This window comes from Canis lupus, chromosome 4, assembly GCF_003254725.2.
Source record: "Canis lupus dingo isolate Sandy chromosome 4, ASM325472v2, whole genome shotgun sequence".
In the NCBI taxonomy this organism is placed as follows: Eukaryota; Metazoa; Chordata; class Mammalia; order Carnivora; family Canidae; genus Canis; species Canis lupus.
Window position 1 is genome coordinate 9,215,141 of NC_064246.1, and position 20,103 is coordinate 9,235,243.

Here is a 20,103-nt window from a genome sequence, read left to right on the forward strand (position 1 = left end):
CAGGTCCTCTTTTTAGTGACAAGGATAAACTGCTGAGATTAGAGGAGTCATGATGAGGTTTGATGCTGGGTCAGAAGTTGCAGAGAATTCAAAGCCCAGGATCTGGTAAGCCTGCTTTTATTCCTGGGCTGCAGCCCCATCCTTGCATTGTCTCTCCCACCCTCTGAGGAGGGCTGCTGACACCAAATGCATAATGAGTAACCCACTGAGGGCCAATGCTGCTGGCAAATGTAGACCAGGGAGGGCTCAGTGCTTCTGGCCCAACACTGGATTGTGTCAGGGAAGTTTAAACAGAGGTCTGCCAACACCCATCACCCATCGTGGAGCAGGGGGTGTGCTGTTCCCCGCGCCCCTGGACTTTATCATTTTGACCACACTGCAGGAAAGCCCTGGAGAGCCTCACCTACGGCATGAGATGGTCTCATCCCTGTTAAACATTTGAGTCAGATAATGCAAACTCAATTTCCTGTCCTCCTACTTACTAACTGACCTGAGCTCACAGCTGTTATTATTCGTATTTGAATTGGTTGAGTTTTCATAGAGTCTTTAGAAGCTCGAGATATGCACTTTGCCCACATTGTTCTTACAAATGTGTACAACGGAAGCAGTCTATTACCTGAAGCACAAATGGAATTAAATCAGGCCGGGAGTGAAATCAGATGGAAACAAATGACTGAGTGATATCTATTTATCTACCGTAATTAGAGAGTACAAAAGCCAAAATTCATCCTATTTCCAAGAAGATAAAAGAACAATGAGTTTTAATAAAATGACATTATTTTCAGAAATAGTAAAATCCAGTAGGTTGGTTTATTGAGTAGTTATGAAAATTAATTTAGTGTAAATATAGCTTTACTTATTAAAAGAGTATTACCCATATTCCCAATATGCTTTGCCTCCATTTCAAAATAAGAAGAAGTAAGTAACAAGTGGACTTGACTTTTGCCAGAAACAGCCGACAGTGGCTAAGAGGTGTGGAGGCAGAAAGGCCAGTGGGGGGTTGGGGGAGAGATGCAGAGAGGGTCAGCTGGTTTTTGAGAGCAGCCTTTTACATAGGAATAGATTGTCATCAGCTTATTCAGGGCCCTATTTCATCCCTGTTTCTTGTCCCAGATGAGAAAGCGATCCAGAAGGGCTAAGTGACTTATGTTATTAACCACTGCAAAACAAGTTCCCTCAAAACTGAGGAGCTTGAAACAAGAAACATTTTTTATCTCACACTCTGCTTCTGCGAGTCAGGAATCCGGGTGGCTCATGGTCCCTCATGAGGCTGCAGTTAAGATGTCAGCCCAGGCTGCCACCATCTCAGGGTCCGACTGGGCTGCTCCCAAGATTGGTCACTCACAGGCTGCTGGTGTGCCCTCACAACACAGCAGCTGGCCTTCCCCGTAGTAAGAGATCAGAGAGGAGAGCAAAGTTGGGGGAGAAAGGGAGAGGGGCAGACACCAGGGCTCCTTTTACAACTTAATCTTAGAAACCATATCCTGTCACATCAGCACATTCTGTTGACCGGGAGCACATCACTATGTCCAGCTCACACTCAAGGGGAGGGGAAGTAGATCCCACATTTTGAGAAGAGGACTGCCAAAAAATTGGTGAGCATACTCTAAAACCACTCTGTGTGTCAATGCCTAAGACGGAGAATGGCAGAGCTGAGGACAGAATATTCCAAAGGGAGACAGAACACTGCTGTGACCCAGACAGTCAGTTATCCACACATGGGAGCCATGAGATGATGGGAGTCCAAGAGATGAGTCACGAAAGGGTCAAGTCTGCACAGTAAAAATGTCATTTCATCTCACATTCTCTTGTCCACAGTCCAATATAAAGACTAACACCACTTATGGTAACACGTTTGAATCATGAACCACCGAAGCAAACATGCTTACACACGTAAAACTGGATGATAAAGGTTGGGGTATATTGTAGACTCAGCAAAGGCTGTCTTCATAAATTTTAAGTGGCTAACATTGTATTTGTTAACAGAGATAAATATATCACTGTGGAAGGAAAAAGGAAAATAAATAGGTTGTTTTTAATCTCCCGTTACTGAAATATATTTTGTCACTGTTAAATTATTTCAGCCGGCTAGACCATATGCTCAGAGACGATTAAGTAACCAAAAATATCATCTGAATGACTACTTGATTTTTTTCTTCATCAACTGTCTACTTTCCACTGTTATTTAATGACTGTTCAGTGATCACCGCTACCACAACCAATCTCTAACAGCAACATTTGAGTTCTGGGAGGTAAAAAAGAAAGCCAGGTTGCTAGACCTGTTAAAAAGATATGATCATTTATATTTCCACAGCCCACTGATACTGAAAACTAACTAGTTACTTGAAAGCAAATTTTTTAAAGAGTAGACTTAGTTTCCTGCTAAAGACCAAGACTTCCCATACTCCAGCATTCTCACTATAAAGTGATCCATAGAGGAACGGAAGGACTATTTATTATTTCTAATTCTTCAGGGTGGATATCCCACCACATCAGTGCAAAAGAGTATTCCTGGGTCTTCTTATGAGAGGATGGAAAAAATCTGCTGATATAAGGTATCACTATCAAAATTTTAGTTTCCAAATAAGGTATGACCCATTAATAAAGTGGCAAATGTAATTTTAACTCACTGGGGAAACAGCCTAAGAAAAGAATATCAGAATACTCAGGGGAAGCCTCCTTAGCTAGGCTAGGAGTCAGGTCACTCTGAACCATGATCAAATTTCAGTTAAGACCAGAAACCTGTACCCTGCAAACAATGACCTCTGCATTTATAAAAGAGATGGTTTCTGTGACACTGTATATCAACACAGATAGTAATGTTTTTTCAAATAAAAGCAATAAGACATGAAAATAATTGGTGGGAAAAAGATTTCTGCTTCTAAATAACAGTTCCCACTGAAAGCAGTAATTTAAGAGGAAGAGTGTGCTCCTCCCTGATTCTCAGGATAGAAAGGGGACATAATATACTGTAGAGACCAGAACCACACTGGCTCAGTTATTCAACCATTTCTGAACATGCATTTTGTGCGTGGGTACCAGTGAGAACCCCTAATGCCAGGTTTCATCACTTTAGGAGAGCGAGTCAAACAAGCTAGAAGAGTAGGAAGAGCTCAGGGTGAGCTTCCAACGGCAACTTCCCAACAGTTTCCAAAACTTTTATTCAGGTAAGTATCCTAACATAGGAAGGGTTTAAGAATCAGGAGCTGGGTAGAGTGGTGAGGGAAGAAACAAGACAGAAAGGCCAGGTCCTTGCCCCAAGGCCTGGTCCGTGTCTCAGCTTGGGTGTTTTCTAGAAGCTCCCCCGGCAGCTCTAACGCACAGTCAGGCTTGAGAACCACTGGCTTCACTAATGCACTTAAAGTTGTTCGCATTCATTTCTCCAACTGAGTTCATGAAACTCAATGCTGCTAAAATGGAAGGGGCAAATTTCTACTGTGGATTCAAGTCACAGGCTACTTCATACATAATCACTTGCTCGCAAATAAAAAAATATATTATGATAAAGGTCACTGCTTTGTTTATCTTACAGTGTAGTCTTAGAGAAACGTGGGCTGGTGAGAAATACCATGGGGCTGCTCGTTATTTGGGAGCTGTAACGATCAATCGTACTAAAGGCATGAGTTAGAAGAACACCGCTTTTTATCCTCCGTTATTTAACTTTTCTAACGTGCAGGGGGCCAGGTGCATTATCCCGCACAGCCAGTCAACTACCTTAATTCGGTCAAAATCTTCCTGTTCACAACCTGGTGGCCACATATAGATGAAATGTCATCAGTGACCCCCGCCTGTTCAAATCCAGAAACTCTAGAGCCTAAGATGCAATTAGGAGAGGTTTGGGATGTGCTTTGGGAATGGCAAGGTGATCCTGGTCTATCTCTAACACCCTGGGCAATTCAGGGCCTTGGGTTTCCAATATGCAACACAGAAATTTAAAAACCCCTCTATCCTATCCCATAAAAATGTGACAGGGCTCCAATGGACTGTAACGCGTTAGACATTAAGTCCCATTACTGAGAACATCAAACTTGCCTTCTTCTAATCTGAGGGACCGGTCTTCCTCTCTTTGTCCTCACACTAGGGTTACTGAACATCCCTCCCCGCCCCCATCATTAGCTCATTCACTGACTTGTTAACATGTATACATATGTTACCTCTGTGGTCTCCCCTCCCCAAATCCTAAACCCCAGTCTCACCATGATGAAAACATTAGATAAACCCCAAATGTGGGATATATTTTTATCAAATGCTTGACCAGGATGCCTAAAAACTATCAAGATCATCAAAAATAAGGAAGGCTGAAGACTGTCACAGCGCAGCCCAAAAATATCTGACAAGTTAATGTAATGTTGGATCTGGACAGATCATAGAAAAGAAAAAGAACATTAGGGGAAAACTCAAGAAATCTGAATAAAGTAGGGACTTCAGCTCATAAAAATGTATCAGTATTGGTTCTTTAATTATAACATTTGGGGGGATCCCTGGGTGGCTCAGCGGTTTGGCGCCTGCCTTTGGCCCAGGGCGCGATCCTGGAGTCCCGGGATCGAGACCCGCATCGGGCTCCTGGCATGGAGCCTGCTTCTCCCTCTGCCTCTGTCTCTGCCTCTCTCTCTCTCTCTCTCAGTGTGTCTATCATAAATAAATAAATAAATCGGGCAGCCCCGGTGGCGCAGCGGTTTAGCACCGCCTGCAGCTCAGGGCGTGATCCTGGGGACCCTGGATCGAGTCCCACATCGGACTCCCTGCATGGAGCCCGCTCCTCCCTCTGCCTGTGTCTCTGCCTCTCTCTCTCTAGCTGTGTCTCTATGAATAAATAAATAAAATATAAAAAAAAAATAAATAAATCTTAAAAAAAAATTATAACATTCGTACCATCCTAATTTGAGATGGTCATAAGAGGGGAAACTGGGTACGGAGTATATGAGAATCTCTGTACTTGTGTTCTCGTTTTTTTCTGCAAATCTAAGACTACTCTAAAAAACAGCTTAAAATTTTTTAAACTAAATGTGTGCATAAATCTTATTTACATAAAGGGAAAATAATTACATTAAACACTCCTGGTCCAACATCTGTCAACTGTATTTCTAGGGTGTCTGTCAATTTTTAATAGCAATTTTAATTCCACTCCCTTTCCCTGCAGGGAGCTAAGGTGTGAATCTCTTGATAAATGCTGATTTTAAAGCCAATTTTTGCAATGAGACACAGAGCCCAGGAGTAATCCATTTCACACCACAATTCTCTTTTCAAGAGCAATCAATCCATCCTCAACTCCCATGTTCACAGTAGATGACCAAAGCAGTAGGAAGCCCAGAGCAGAGGGAGCACAAGGCAGGCTATTAACATGCAGCTTTTCCTTATTCCTGCTTCTAAATAAGAGTTTATGAAGCAAGACGACTCTTGGGCCAGATCATAAACATTCCTGAAGGCAAGAGCAGCAGGCCTTTTAATACAGAGGCACAGGATGGCAGAATGAGAGCCCACAAGTCAGCTAAGCACCTGCTATTTTAAGGAGCTGTTTATGGTCTCATTTTCTATCACTTGATCTGATTCTACCTCTTTCTTCCTATAAACAGAGAAACAGCTTCTCCTATTTGGGGGAGGGGGCTCTTGGACAAAGCCCCTTCTTAACGGCTACTCTACTTCTTGTTCTGGAATCTTCAACATTAGCTGAAGCAGATTCTCTTTAGGGAAATGATGAATAGCAGCAACCTTGACAAGAAAATGTCTTTTTTTACCCCCCCCCCCAAAAAAAAAATGTATTCTAGAAAATTACTGGGCTGCCTGGGTGACTCAGTTGGTTAAGCGTCTGACTCTTGATTTTGGCTGAGGTCATGATCTCAGGGTCATGGGATCAAGCCCCGCATCGGGGTCTGCACTCGGCAGGGAATCTGCTTGAAGTTCTCTCTCTCTCTCTCCCTCTCTCTCTCTCTACCCCTCTGGCTGCTCGTACATACGTTCTCACTCTCTAATAAATAAAATCTTAAAAATAAAATTATTTCCCCCATGACTTTTGCGAAGATCAATTGTATATTAAAATTTAAAAAACATAATTCCCAGTAGATGAAATAAAAGTGGGAAGAGAAAGGTTAGGCAGGCAGTGGGCATGGCACGGTGTGCAGCAGCCAGCAGGAGGAGTAGCCAGGCGGCACCCTCCTCAGCCTTGAGGACCAAGAGCCACAACCTACCCTCACCAGCCTCTCTACATGCACACCCACGCTGTCCCACCCTCCCCCACCCCCCACTGCCACCAGGATTCCTCCAAGTCTGGCAGCACCCTGACTTCTGTGTCAACACCCCGGTAGAGCTGCTTCCCCACTTTGCTTCAGCTCACGGATATATCAGGTCTCATAGACCTGTGCTGCAATGCTCCCCTGCCATCAGTAGGTGCCACCAACTTGCCCATTTGCTGATTAAATCCAACCTGCTGGGGGGGGGGGGGGGTTGTCCTCCCCTTGCTCAGCTCTGTAACCACTTGAGTCAGATATAATAAGGGAATGATCCTCCAGGAACAACAGATCTGTTTGGAAGAGCATCTGCAGGAGAAAGTAAGTCCTAGAATGATATGCTAAGGGTTCCAAGGGGACCCAGGATTAGAAATTAAATGGAAAACATGGAATTATGCCCCCTCCCCCTTTTGGAATCACAGGTCATTAGAGTCAGAAATCCCTGGCAGCAAAGCCCAGGTGCAGCTGACCAGGAGGGACGATCTCTTATTAAAGCCTCAGCTGGTCTTGTCTCATTTCCTCCTCCAGACTGTCCGGTGAGGCTGATACAGCCATTCTGCCCCAAACCCGAGGTTCCCCTTACAGTACCTGACCCGCACGCCTCAAAGGGAAGACTCTCTAGATTTCGACTCTCTTTTCTTTGGGGCCAATTAAATTCAGAGAGATCCGGATGTTAGAAAAAGGAAAGAAGCAGAGAAGTGAGGGGAGAGGCGGTGGCTCCCCCAAAGCTGCCCTAGGAGAGAAGGGGAAGGCAGCAAAGCCCAGCACACCTCTGTGGCCAACACCAAGGCTGTGCAACCTGAAGGCTGAGGAAGGATGTGTTTGGAAAATAAATGATAATTCGAGTCTTTTTAGAAAATCAGTGTGCATGGCTAGAGGACCAGAGACACTACATGTGAGCCACACCTTGGAAGATGCATGTCATGAGCAGTGAAGGAAAATAAACTATGAGCATCTCAGTGAGATGGTGGGGAGGAGTTTTCTGAAGTTTCTAACCAATGAGTAACAGCAAACGGGAACTATACAGCATTGACCTTTATTAATGTAAAATCTATTCTCATTAACATTCTCTTCATCTGGGGTCGATGCCTAGGAAGGCATTCTGCCATGGGAACACATGAACATCACAGAAAAATCCTAGAATGGGTTGTCCTAAATCTGTTTTTCTCACTGGGCTTTCATTTTATGAATTACAAATTCTTTTTTCACAAATGATTTGTGCAAACAGAACACTGTCGTACATCATCAGCCCACTTTATAAATGGGTAAACATGGGGGAAGGTGGGTGACCTAGCACCGCCTGAGCCCAGATTCCACTCCGGCCTGTTTCCAAACAGTGTTTTTCCCAAAGCTCCATGCTCTTCTCTTAGGAGGTTATTTACATCAGATCACAGAAGCCAAGTGGAGTGTTTGCATCCTTTGTCTGGTGTGAGGGGCATGCAGCAGGACACTGCACTCGACAACACAGAAAGCCCCGCCCAGCTGGGTACAGTCTGCTGGCATGTTGCAGGGTGCTGGTTGCCACAGGAGCCTCCCACCGTCTTGTGTTCTGTCATGGGACAGGACGGACAGCCCTGGTCAGGGACAAGCTGTTTGCTCCCTCAACCCCTGGCACATTTACTTACATGTCCATTCTGTGCCTCCAACAGCTGGGACATTCTCCAGACTATTACAGTATGTGGTATTACAACATGAGTTGTAAATGTCCCACTATCTTATGAAAAAGCAAAAGGAGGGGCGCCTGGGTGGCTCAGTCAGTTGACGGCTGCCTTTGGGCTCAGGTCATGATTCCAGGGTCCCTGGATCAAGCCCCCACATGGAGCCCCCTGCTTCTCCCTCTGCCACTCCCCCAGCTTGTGCTCTCTGTCAAATAAATGAATAAAATCTTTTTTTCTTTTAATAAATAAAAAAAAAGCAAAAGGAAAGAGTGTAAATTAGTCCAGCCTGACTGGAAAGCAACTGGGCACCACACATCAAGAAGTAGAAAGACACCTATAACCTTTAAGCTGAGAAATTGCATTACTGTGAATCTATCCTAATGAACTAACCTAGAATAAGGAACAAATCTTATGCACAAATGTTGCAGCATTGTTTCTTACGAAAAAAAAGTACCAAAAAGAGGTTGGTTAAATTATGTTATAGCCCCTCAAAAGAATATTATGCCACCATTAAAAATTCTAATTATAAGGATCACACAGCCATATGTAAACGCTTATAATATGTTAAAAGAAAAAGCAGGAAACAAAATTTTATGTACACAATGAAACAACTATATAAAACTACGTAGCCATATGGGTTAGCTTGGAATGAAACGCACTAAAATAAAAATGGTGTGTTAGAGTGAAGAATAATGAGTTTTGTCTCTACTTCTTAAACTTTCTGTCATGTTTTTAAATTACCTTCATGAATAATAAATTTAAGCACAGACACGTTTAGGTTGGAACTTCAAACCTATGCACTATTTCACATCATTAAAGGCATTGTGGCAGAAGGCTTGTATCTGGCCAGAAGGTCTGGATGCTGCCCAAAGCAGCCAGGGAAACCTGTGGTGGCACAGGACCTGTTTCTGGAAATGGACATGAGCCTAGCCTCTCCTTTCAAGGTGTGAGGACAAGACACTATTCTAGAAGTCGGGGAGGTCTTCTCTTCCCTCAGGCCCTGGAAGGGTCCCTGCTGTTCTGGACAGGATTCAGCACTGCCAGACCCATGGAGAGGCCCATCTCCTCTGTGTGCATCTCTTCCTCTATTGAGTGTTCCTTCCAGAATGGTCGACAAAAGACCAAACTGATCTTGGATACTTAGGGCCAATGCTGGTGCTGACCTGAACTAAGGGGTACGCTGGGCACTAACACTGAGTTCACGGGCAAGTATAGACACAGAAATCAAACCATTCTCTTCCACCAGGTCACCCATCTCTAGCTTGACTGGCCCTGTTCCTCTAGTGTAGAACATGTAGGCAATGGGAGTCACAGTGGCAGTGGCACTGCCTCCACAGAACAGACATTTACAGAGAAGTCCCTAGGTGCCAGGAGTGGTGGGGTAGCTGTATATATGCTCTTTCTGCCATTCCTCACAGCATTCTGGAGATGTGGTATTAATGCCTCCATTCAAAGACGAGAGAATTGAACACCAAAAAGAGAATTGAGGGCATGTGACAAACAGGCAGCGCATCCAGGGTCACACCCAGGTCTGACCGGCCCAGGGTCTGTAATCCATCCATCATACCCAGGCAGGTCTCGGGTGGACTGGATGACTCAGTGCCTACCTGCATAGTTAGAATAACCAAATCCAGCTCATCTAAGTTTCTGGCCCACAGTTTATAAGACAGTAACTGGGGGCTCCCCACCCTTCCTCTTTATCTAATCTTACTCAATTTCAGAAAATTATAATCTTACATTAATATTTCATTTCAAAGACTGCTTTTCCTATTCACAAACTTTATCTCATTTAATCATAAAGGGAAAGTTGGGGAGCAGGTGATCTGCTGCAGGGAACTTGGGCTTTGCAGGCAAATTCAGATTCCTGCTCTGGAGCTCACAGCAAGAGGAATCGTGTTTTCCACCCATGGTGATGTTGCAAGAATTAAATGAGTTAACATGCATCATGATAATGATGCCAGCAGGTTCTGACACACAGTAGGTTCCCCAAAAAAGTGAGCCTTTGTCCCACACAATAGTCTTCTAAGTTATGAGGCACTCTATCTTATAGCAGAGAAAACTAAGCACAAAAAATCACCTGGGTTACCCAAGACCTCATAGTTACTGACAACCAGTCATGAGCCTTCTTTCTGCTGCAGACAGAGTCTATGGGACTCAGAAATGGACACCAAGGTGAGTCAACTCCACAGAATTTGTTTCAAGTGGTGCTTGTATCTCTCCTCTAGTACATACTAGGTCTGAGAAGTTTACACTCTTTTGACACAGTGGTTTTTTTTTTTTAATGCTGCATTCCAAAGAGCCTGTTTGCCTGCTAATTTACTCTCTGTAAGCCAAAGATTCATGTGCCCATTGGCTTTAAAACAAGAAAGAACTAGATGCAAATCCAGGTTCTAGAACCTTTTTTTTTTTTTTTTAAGATTTTATTTGAGAGAGAGAACATGCGTGAGAGTGCACACGCAGGGGGAGTGGCAGCAGAGGGAACAGGGAGAAGCAGGCTCCCCGCTGAACAGGGAGACCGATGCGGGGCTTCACCCCAGGACCCCAGGATCATGACCTGAGCCGAAGCAGATGTTTAACCAATGGAGCCAGCCAGGCATCCCTAGAACTTTATAAATTATCCATCTCTCTAAGTCTTGGTGGCATCATCCAGAATGCTAGCCTCCAAGAGTATTTGAGCAAGTGTACCCGAACATAGCAGACAGAGAAGCTGTGATACAGCTCAGATACCGAAGCTTCGCCCAACACCTCGAGGACATGGTGGACCAGATGTAACACGTGCCAGAAGAAACACACTACAAAGTTGACTCGCCCATGTGCTCGTGAAAAATGGCAAAGTTCATCTGAGTCAAATCAAGCAGGACATGCAAACTCACTTGCATTCCTGTGTACACAAGCTTGGACAGCAGTACAAGAACCCCGAGGTTTACCAGCAAAACCAATGAACTGGCAGTGCCGGAAATTTTTACCTTTTTAAGGAATTTTGCTGGTGGGTCTTACCAAAGGTTTATACCCCATCTTCCAAAAGCTTAAAACGAAAGACTTAAAGAGCAACACGGAGGGGATGGGACACAGAGACTGGGGAAATGGGGAAGCAAAATACTGTGGTCAACTTGAATGTTAACTCTGAGCTTCCCAGGCACAGGAGTATAGGGAGTAAGAGGAACGAGAGCTAGGCTGCAACGAGCTTCGGCCGCGAGCCCGAGGACAAGTATGCAAGTAACCTCCCAAAGGCAAAGCGTACGTGATGGAGTCCGTCTCCATTCAGCCCAGATCCGACGGCTACGCTTCAACGCACTGCATTTTCAGTCCCCAAGAGAAGTCATAATTACCTTAGGAGAGACTGAATTTCTGGTGCAAAATCCTAAATTTGTCACGAAAGTCACGGACTGCAGAAACGTAAGGTGGCGGACTCAAGTCGGCCACGTTTCTTGGCTCCTCCTCCCGCCCCTCGCGGCCGCCGGGCGTGGGCGTGGCCGGGCGTGGGCGTGGCCGGGCGTGGGCGTAGCCGGGCGTGGCCGTGGGACGGCTCAGCCAATGGGACGCCCGCCCCCGAGGCCGGGGGGTGGAGCTTGCACCTGCCGTGCAGGGGGCGTGTCCTCTCAGGCCCGCACAGGCCCGCACAGGCCTGCACAGGCCGCAAGGAAGCCGAGGTCCCTGGCACTTAACCTGGGCCTTCGGGCAAGGAGGCTCCCAGGCCGCGGCCGGCAGTCCTGGACCAGCCAGCCAACTGAGCTGTCACTTGACGGCAGGGACACACGCGAGCCCCGGACGGATCTGGAGAGACCTGCAGAGGCACTGTCCCACAGCGTCGTGGGGAGTCATCAATCATTCCCATTAGGGCCACTATGCTCAGGGGGACCTGCCAAAAAGCAACAGATAACAGACAAGGATGTGGACTGAAATAATACAGGAAATCCTCAACAACAGCTGACAGAAAACAGGAAGTGATTTTCCATGGCTGTTGCCCATAAAAACCACGGGAGCATGACATGGAAGGGCAGTCACAGGATGCTACATGGAGCAAAACCAAGTATCAGACACAGTCTGAGCCAACAGCCCCCAGTTTAAATATTATACACGCCCTTAAGTAAATATAAAAAGGGATCTGGGATAACCTGTGCATCAGCAGGGCTGAAAGAGTTTCTGAGCTTCTGAAGCCATCTGCCAGAGACGATTTATTCCTTTAACAAGTTTGAATGCTTACTATATGCCAGGTCCTCTGCCAGCTAGTAGAGCTGCAGAGATAACTGCTCAGTCAGGCCCTGTCTTCAAGAACACCACAAGGCATTCTTCCTGAGTACTAGGTGGACACCGTGATCTTGGGCACATCTACACCCTCCCTAAGGCTCAGCTCTTGTCTAAAGAATGGGAACAGCAGTTGATAGTCACCACACAGGATTTCTTGGTATAGTGCCGGACGCACACTGTATATTCAGCAACATTACTGTCATTAATACTGCCATCAGTACTATAATCCCGAAACTAACACAATATCCCTTTGCTATGATATGGAAGATGGGCTGCAGAAGTCATCAGTGGGAGGAAGGGAGGAGGGACTTTCACATGACAATGGTCACCCTGGAGAAAAGAGATGAAGGTCTGACCAATAAGCAGAGGCTTAGGACACTGGCCCAGAAGCCAGGGAAGAAGCCCCTAGTGCGTGGCTCCTGGAGACAGAACACACCACAAGGGCTGTGACTTCCACCTCCCCACCCACTCCTCCAAAACTCTCCGTAGTCATTCTGGCTCAAAAGGCAGAAATGGAAGGCGTGCTGGCCAACTCCTCCAGAGCTGGGAACAAACTGGCAAACATGGGTTGGCCAATGGCTTCAGAAAGCTGGCACTCCTCCAGGATTCTGGTTCCCTAGAGGCATAATGGTCTACCAGGTCCACCAGGTCCACCAAATCCCTGGTGAAAAAGGGATGAAGGGACAAGGAGGCGCAGTATGGCCAGAGCCAGCCTGCCTGCAGGTGGTAGGAAGACTCTGCATTTCCATCCTGGAGCTGACCGATATTCACCTGGCCTTGCTGCACATGAGCCATCCAATTCAGTCTTCACTCTGTTCAGTGGTACAGCCCACCTGTCAGAACCAAGATGGACCAGGGTGATTCCCTATGGACTCGGTGTGTGGTCTTCAGGCTGGCCATGGCAGTGTGGAGCCCTAGGGCCAAGGGCAGAGCAAAGTGACCATCTCTTTCCCATTGAAGAAAGTATGGTCCATGCGGTCTCAAACTAAACTACAGTTTTTAAATATTTTCTTCACACCTGGCCGAAATGCAATTAGGTGAACTTCTCTTGCTGATCCCCTAGTCTCACAATGAGTATCTTCTTTCTGGAGATCCTCCTAATAAACTCAAGGGAGTGCTCAGCATTTTGAGAGAAATGGATGGAACGGCTTGGTGTCGTGCAAATAGAAGTCATGTGCATCAGATATCTTTGTGGAGGCAGGAGCAACCAGTAAGAGAAGAGAAGACAGTTCCCTGCGTAAATAAAATATCACATTGATAGCAGCCAAAACTGCAGGGTGATTGGTGCTCTTCCTGGGCTGGGTAAGCTCGCATGTTTACAGACTATGGGTGAAAGAGCATGCTTCTGATAAAGCTCTATTTCAACCCCAGCTTCTGTATCATCAAAAAGCAGTGTCAGTGCCCTGGGCAGACACACTGGGTCGGTCCCTTCACCACTTCAGGCATGTGATGCAAGAAGAAACACACTGCTGCCCAGGTGCTGGACATTCAAGTAGCAGGGGATGGGAGCCGTGCGGAAACACTGCCTCTGAGCCTGGTTCTTTTTGTGGCTGCTTGTTCACAGCTCTGCATAGAAACAAAGCCATCAGACAGCATTCATCCAACCAACTTAGGGGCCAATGGTACAAAAATCTTTATCTGTGCTAGGATGGCAAAACACAAGAGCTCCAGAGGGAGAGTCAACTTGACTTGATTTACCTGGAGGGAGAGATGGTAGGAACCCTTCCAGTAGGCCAGACCAGCTGTCTCATGAGGTGGTTTAAGCTCTACTCACTTGCTGGCCACTTCTGCTCTCATGGGAAGAGGGGGATATTCTGGCTAAAAATATCCTGCAGACTACCACTGGTCCCATATGCAAAGTCTGGCGGTGTCACAGGAGGTCTTAGCTTTCTCCTCTATTGGGCATTTTTCCAAAACAAAAGTTGTTGACTTCATACCTTAGTATTCCCATCTCTAGAACATGCAGCATATGTTAGTGATGGCCTCAAGCCCCTCTCTACAACCCCTCGACAGATCCACTGTGTGCAGGCTTTACCCACATGCTGGAGAAATGCACTGGTCCCTGGCTGCTCCCTTATCTGTCCCTTGCATGACACAAAATGCCACCATCACTCTGCCTCCTACTGCCTGGGTAGTCCTGAGGGTGGCTCACCATCTTCTATCCCCTCAGGTACAAACACTTTCAATCCCCCTGTAGCCAGGCTCCACCTTACCCACCCAGGCTTATTTCTTACTGATCCTGCCAACGGCCCAATTCCAGGCCTGTTCCAGCAGGCTCTTTACAATGACATGATGGTTCTAAGTTCCCTGACTTGGCTCATGATTTGTTTTAAATTAAGATACAATTTACATACAGTGAAATTCACTCTAGTGTTCAGCTCTGTGAGTTTGGACAATTGCACATTCATGAACCACCACTACACGCAAGATATACAGCAATTTTGTCACCTCAAAAATTCCCCTGCATACCTTAACTCAGCCCTGGCATCCCCTGATCGGCCTTCTCTCTCTGTAGTTTTGCCTTTCTGGAACATGTAAATAAATCATACAGTAAGTGACCTTCTGTTTTGCTTATTTCATTCATGTTGTGCATGGAGATCGTCCATGTGTATGTTTATCAGTACTTGCTTCCTTTCTGCCACGGGGTGGTATCCCACCGCGTACCACCTCGCTCTTTCTTATGGGTGTACCACAGCTTGTTCACCCATTCTCCAGCTGAGGGGCAGTTAAGTGGTTTCCAGTTTGGGGTAAATATGAATTAAGTTATCAAAAATACTGTGAGCACAAAATTTTCATTTCCCTTGGAGAAATACCTAAGTGGGACTGCTGGGTGGCATGGGAGCATGTGTTGAACTTTATAAGAAACTGCCAACAATAGTCACACCATTTTGCTTTCCCACAAACAACATGGGAATTCCAGTTGCTCTATATCTCTGCCAGTGCTTGGTATTATCATTTTGGTTTTTTTATTAAGTCATTCTACACAGATGTATGGTGACACGATATAGCTTTCTTATTTGCTATAATTATACTTCCTACCTGCCAGGCACCATGTTTAGTGGCTCATATACATCTCGATTCATACTTATTCCAACTCTACACACTAAGTTCCTATATTTTCTCTGCTTTTAAATGCAGAAATTGAAGGGCACCTGGGTGGCTCAGTCAGTTAATCCTCTGCCTTCAGTTCAGGTCATGATCTCAGGGTCCTGGGATCTAGTCCCATGTCGGGCTCCCTGCTCAGTGGGGAGCCCGTCCCCTTTCCTTCTGTGCTAATAAATAAAATCTTTAAAAATGCAGAAATTGAGGTGGCACTTGATCCAGGGTCATATGACTACAAAGTTCATGGCCTTAAATAAGACTTCACCTAGGATGACCTTATTTATACCTTCCTGAATTCTCTCCTTGCTTTTGGGTTCTGGCTCAAATTTCACTTCCTGCGTGATAGTTTCTCCAAATCATAATGTAACACAGCCCAGCCTGACCTTGCGTGTGTCCTATTGTACTTGATCAATTCCCTAATTATTTATCTTCAATTAGAAAACCAAAGTATTCTTCAAATACCTCATGTTTCTTGCTTCCCAAACAGGATGTTCAGCCTCTCGAGACCAGAGCACCTGTCTTCCCAGCACTACTTTTCACCTTCTACATTTCAGGCACTGATTGAAATGAATCAGAACTTGTAGAAAGTGTTTGGAAATTGAGGAGGGAGGTGTGCTTGCATGTCATGGCCTCAGAGTTCCGTAGTGCTTTACATAGCCACAACCTGCAGGTGGTATCTGCCCTACCAGGGGGACCAGGAAGTTAAGTTACAGAAAATAAGATAGGTTATGAGTCAAGGTAAAGTACTTTCCTCCCCTACCCAACAAAAATTACCATAAACGGATCCATGACAAATGATAATAAAATATCTAGTGTCTGGAAAATAGGGTGAAAGTTGTTGGTGACATCATGAAGGATCAGTTTTAGGAAACAAACATTGAAGGCAAAAGAAACACAAAATGGAGCCTCTTGAGTTAATTAACCAATTAACATTCTACCAGGGACAAGGAAACTTCTTAGGATGACAATGCAAAGTAGTGCTGAAGCCAGAATAGATGCTAAAATAACACAGCAGGCCTCAGCCACGTCACCAGAAGCTGCCGGAAAGCAGCCACACCTGGAGGCCAACCAGCACACCCACCAGCTCCTCCCGTGCTCAACCCCATCATGTTGCTTTGCCCACAGGATTCAGGAGCCAGGTCCTTGCTGTAAGTCCACATCTCTGTACTCTGCTCCCTCTCCTCCCCCACTCCAGCCCCAGTCTCATGACATCAGCACCCAAAGGCGAGGCCTACATGCTGTCTGGTCAGCATTTCACATCCAGGACCCACATCCTAGAGAGTGAAAGCCTTTGCCTCTATTTCTATCCGTCACCCAGAGAAAGCTCCCAGTTACCTTCCCTCACCCCAGCCTGTGTCCTGGAGTCCTACCACGGTGTCATTCACATGGCTCTGGCCATCCGCAGAGCCAGGGACCCCAAGTCCGTGGCATGGATTCCATGGTGTCTCCTGACCTGATGCAGTGCTTCCCTCTTTCTCCATGTGTGAGCCATTAGGGAATCTGCCCTTCACAGCAACACTTTATCCTCTGCTCAGGCCCTAGAGCAAGCCGTGTTTCACTTCCTAGAACCCTCAGGGCACTCTCCTGACCTGGCCCCTTAGCTAACCTGTCTTGGTCAGCACTTTGTCCTCTAGTCACACTAGGCGATTCTTGACCTTCTGTGACTTCCCCGTTCTGTGTTCTTCACACTTGGGAATCCAGTTTGGCTTTATAATCACTCTTTCTCTTGGAAATGGCCTTCAGGTTATAAAAGCTGCAGACCCCAAAGCCTGACCCTGCCTGTGGAGCCATGCTGGGAGAGTCCTGCCCCGTTGCTACCAGCCCAGGGGACGAGACCCCATTTGGCCATACACCCTACACTCGCACCCCTATCATAACACTTGTGGTGGGATGAACTTACTGACCTATCCCTGAACATTTCTGATCTGTTTTTGAAGGTCCTGGAATAAGATAAAATTTCTTTTTCTTCTTAAGATTTATTTGAGAGAGAATGCTCATAAGCTGGGGGCGGGGCGGGGGGCAGCAGAGAGAAACAGACTCCCCGCTGACCATGAAGCCCAAAGTGGGGCTTGATTCTACAACTTGGAGATCATGACCTGAGCGGAACACAGGCACTTCACTGACTGAGCCACCTAGGTGCCCCTAAAATTTCTTTTTCCTAAACATCTGAATTAATGGCCGTTTCTAAAAAATCTCCTGGTTGAATTGTACGCCAATCACCGGTTCAGGGACAGCCAAGCCAAAGTATGGGCTGGGAGTGAGAGGTGAGCTGTGATGGGGAAGGCAGAGAGGCGCCACTCTCCCACAGTTCAGAGGCAGCAGGCCCAACTGCAGAGATCAGACCAAGATTCTAGACAGAGAGCCTGATGCAACAGGAGAGACTGACAGAGCCAGAGCTCAGCATGCACAGCTTCGAGAATCCTTGGGTGGAAATCAGAGGGCACTCGCTCACCCAGATGCAGGGGAAAGTGATGCTCTTCGACAGGAAGGAACCCACAAATTTGGGAAACTGCTTAGAGGCCAGCCACAGGCTCCAAACCTAAACCCAAATACTTAAAAGTAAAACTGAGTGGAGAGCCAGCCCTACTTGGGAGGCCCTGATGTCTAGAAAACAAAGCCCCAAACCTAGATCCCAACCAGCAAGTCTCTGAGTCCAAATGTTCCCATCTGACAAGGATACCATCCTTGCTGGAATAGGGCTCATCTTAATAACCTTATTTTAATTTGATTACCTCTGTAGAGAACTTGCTTCAAGATAAGGTCACATTCTCAGGGACAGGGGGTTAAGATTCACCATATCTTTTTTGAGGGGATGCCTGTAAGATGACCTCTCCCCCAGGGCAGCCCCAGTGGCTTAGTGGTTTAATGCCGCCTTCAGCCCAGGGTGTGATCCTGGAGACCCGGGATCAAGTCCCACATCAGGCTCTGGGCATACAGCCCGCTTCTCCCTGCCTGTCTCTCTCTCTCTCTCTCTCTCTCTGTCTCTAATAAATAAATAAAAAATCTTAAAAAAAAAAAAAAGATGACCTCTCCCCCAGAGATTTCACAGCGGGGGCAGAGGATACAAATAGAAGGGCCCAGACACCTCTTGTGGCTCAGCTGCGGGTTTTCCCACTGACCTGAGGCTATTTGTTTTCATCCCATCTGACTCAAGACTATTTCTTAAAAAGGCAGAAAGCATCGGCTCTGTGCCACGGGGGAAAGCTGGCACAGAGGTCAGTGAGCTGAGAGGCCTGTGGTCCCCCCCTCTATGCAGAGTTCATCTCCTATGGAGAAGAACTCACCCACCGCATGACCAAGGGAACCACATCTTGATTCCAGGCACAGGCAGCTTGATTTCTAAAGGACTGAACAGTGCAATATTTAAAACGTACAAAATATACATTCCCATTGCACAATGGGGATAAGTTCTTGGCGTAACAGCTCAACAGACACTCTGATTATGCAAGTGCTTTTCAAAAAGCATAGAGCCTCCAAGAAGCTAATCTGACAGAGACTTATTATGCTCTCCAAATAATGGGTGAAAAGAGAAACCATTTCTGAGTCTTTAGAAGATAGACACCCAGGCAGACAGACCCACACAATAAATCTGCACAGTTGGTAAGAGGCCTGGACACCAGTAGTTTTTATGAACATATCGATTCCACCGGACTCCAGTGAAGGAGAGAGCATGAATGTTCAGGGCCACCGGCAGGAGGGCCCCCCACCCCACACCCCGGGGCCCAGGGCCTCCTGCGGGCTGCTGGCGTGCCAGGCCGGCCAGGAGGGCCAGGGGAGCAAAACAATGGCAACAAATGGCTGTAATCCATCCCGCGGGGGTGGGGACCAGGGCCATGGCCAGACAGGCTCAGCTCACTGGGTCTGACAAAAGGAACTTTTCACCACTGAGACCTTTGGGTTGCAATTATGAAAAGGCAGCAGGGGTGGGGGGTCAGGAGGGCACTCTGGGGGACTGGTGATTGGTGAATTGAGAAGCCGTCCTCAGACAAGACTGGATGTTCCCTGAGAAGTATTTTTCGAAAGGACTGGGGAAATGAACACCAAGGCCACTGTAATGCTGGTTTCAACGTAGCAAGAATTATGGGGATGTTTTCTGTTTCCCAGAGACATGAAAATGTGCTTATCGTGATGTTAAACAAAAAAAAAAAAAAAAGAAAAGAAAAATCTTTAAAATGTTAAGAGATGGGTCCTCATAAATTGTTATTTAGGGTGTCTGTCAAATCTGACTACAGAAATGCTCTTTTTACTAAGAGAAACAGAACTGGTGATCAGTGGGTCTCTACTGTGTGTGTGTCCCAGGCATGGCACTGAGCCTGCCTGTCCTCGTTCTCTGTTTCCATCTTATCTCCTTTAGATGTACCTAGGGGGGCTGAATGCACTGGAGTCAGGTCACCAAGTATTAAAAGCTTTCCTCAAAGTGGTGGACAAGAAAATCTAAGTGCAGGGAGCTGGGAGGGACTGCCTGTCCCAAACCAGAGCCAGGCACGAGGCAGGAACACAGAGGACAGGGGACAGGTAACAGGGTGCAAAGGCGACCAAAGGTGGGCAGTGCAGTGTCTGAGTAGTGCACCTGGGAGCCAGGCAGCAGGCGCTGCAGGGAGATGTGGGGCATGGGCAGGTGGAAGGGGACCCTGCCCCATGAAGATGATTTATGAGGAGCCATCTGAGGAGTGGACCAAGGCCGCACATCACAATGATGCCCATCTTGTCACACTTACCCGAAACATGAATACGTGTTCTAAATGGGATTGGCTAGCTCCTCTCCTCTCCCTAGCCTCTCCTCTTACTCCTGTCCTGTCTATGCTCTGGCCCAGCAGCTTTCAAGTTTTTTTTTTGCCAAAACCCACAGAAAGAAATAAACTCAAGGTAGA

At 46.5% G+C, this 20,103-nt stretch overlaps 1 protein-coding gene across 3 annotated transcripts in view; it reads right to left on the reverse strand.

Moving 5' to 3' along the window:
• GALNT2 (polypeptide N-acetylgalactosaminyltransferase 2) overlaps positions 1–20,103 on the reverse strand; it is a 191,064-nt gene that overhangs the window by 95,326 nt on the left and 75,635 nt on the right. Inside the window, exon 1 of one of the 3 annotated variants that reach the window (XM_035715534.2) lies at positions 11,212–11,280. The exons of the other annotated variants lie outside the window; for them this stretch is intronic. The gene's annotated coding sequence lies outside the window, so the exon portion shown is untranslated. Of the gene's footprint in view, positions 1–11,211; positions 11,281–20,103 lie in introns of those variants that run through there. 3 annotated transcript variants of the gene reach the window in all.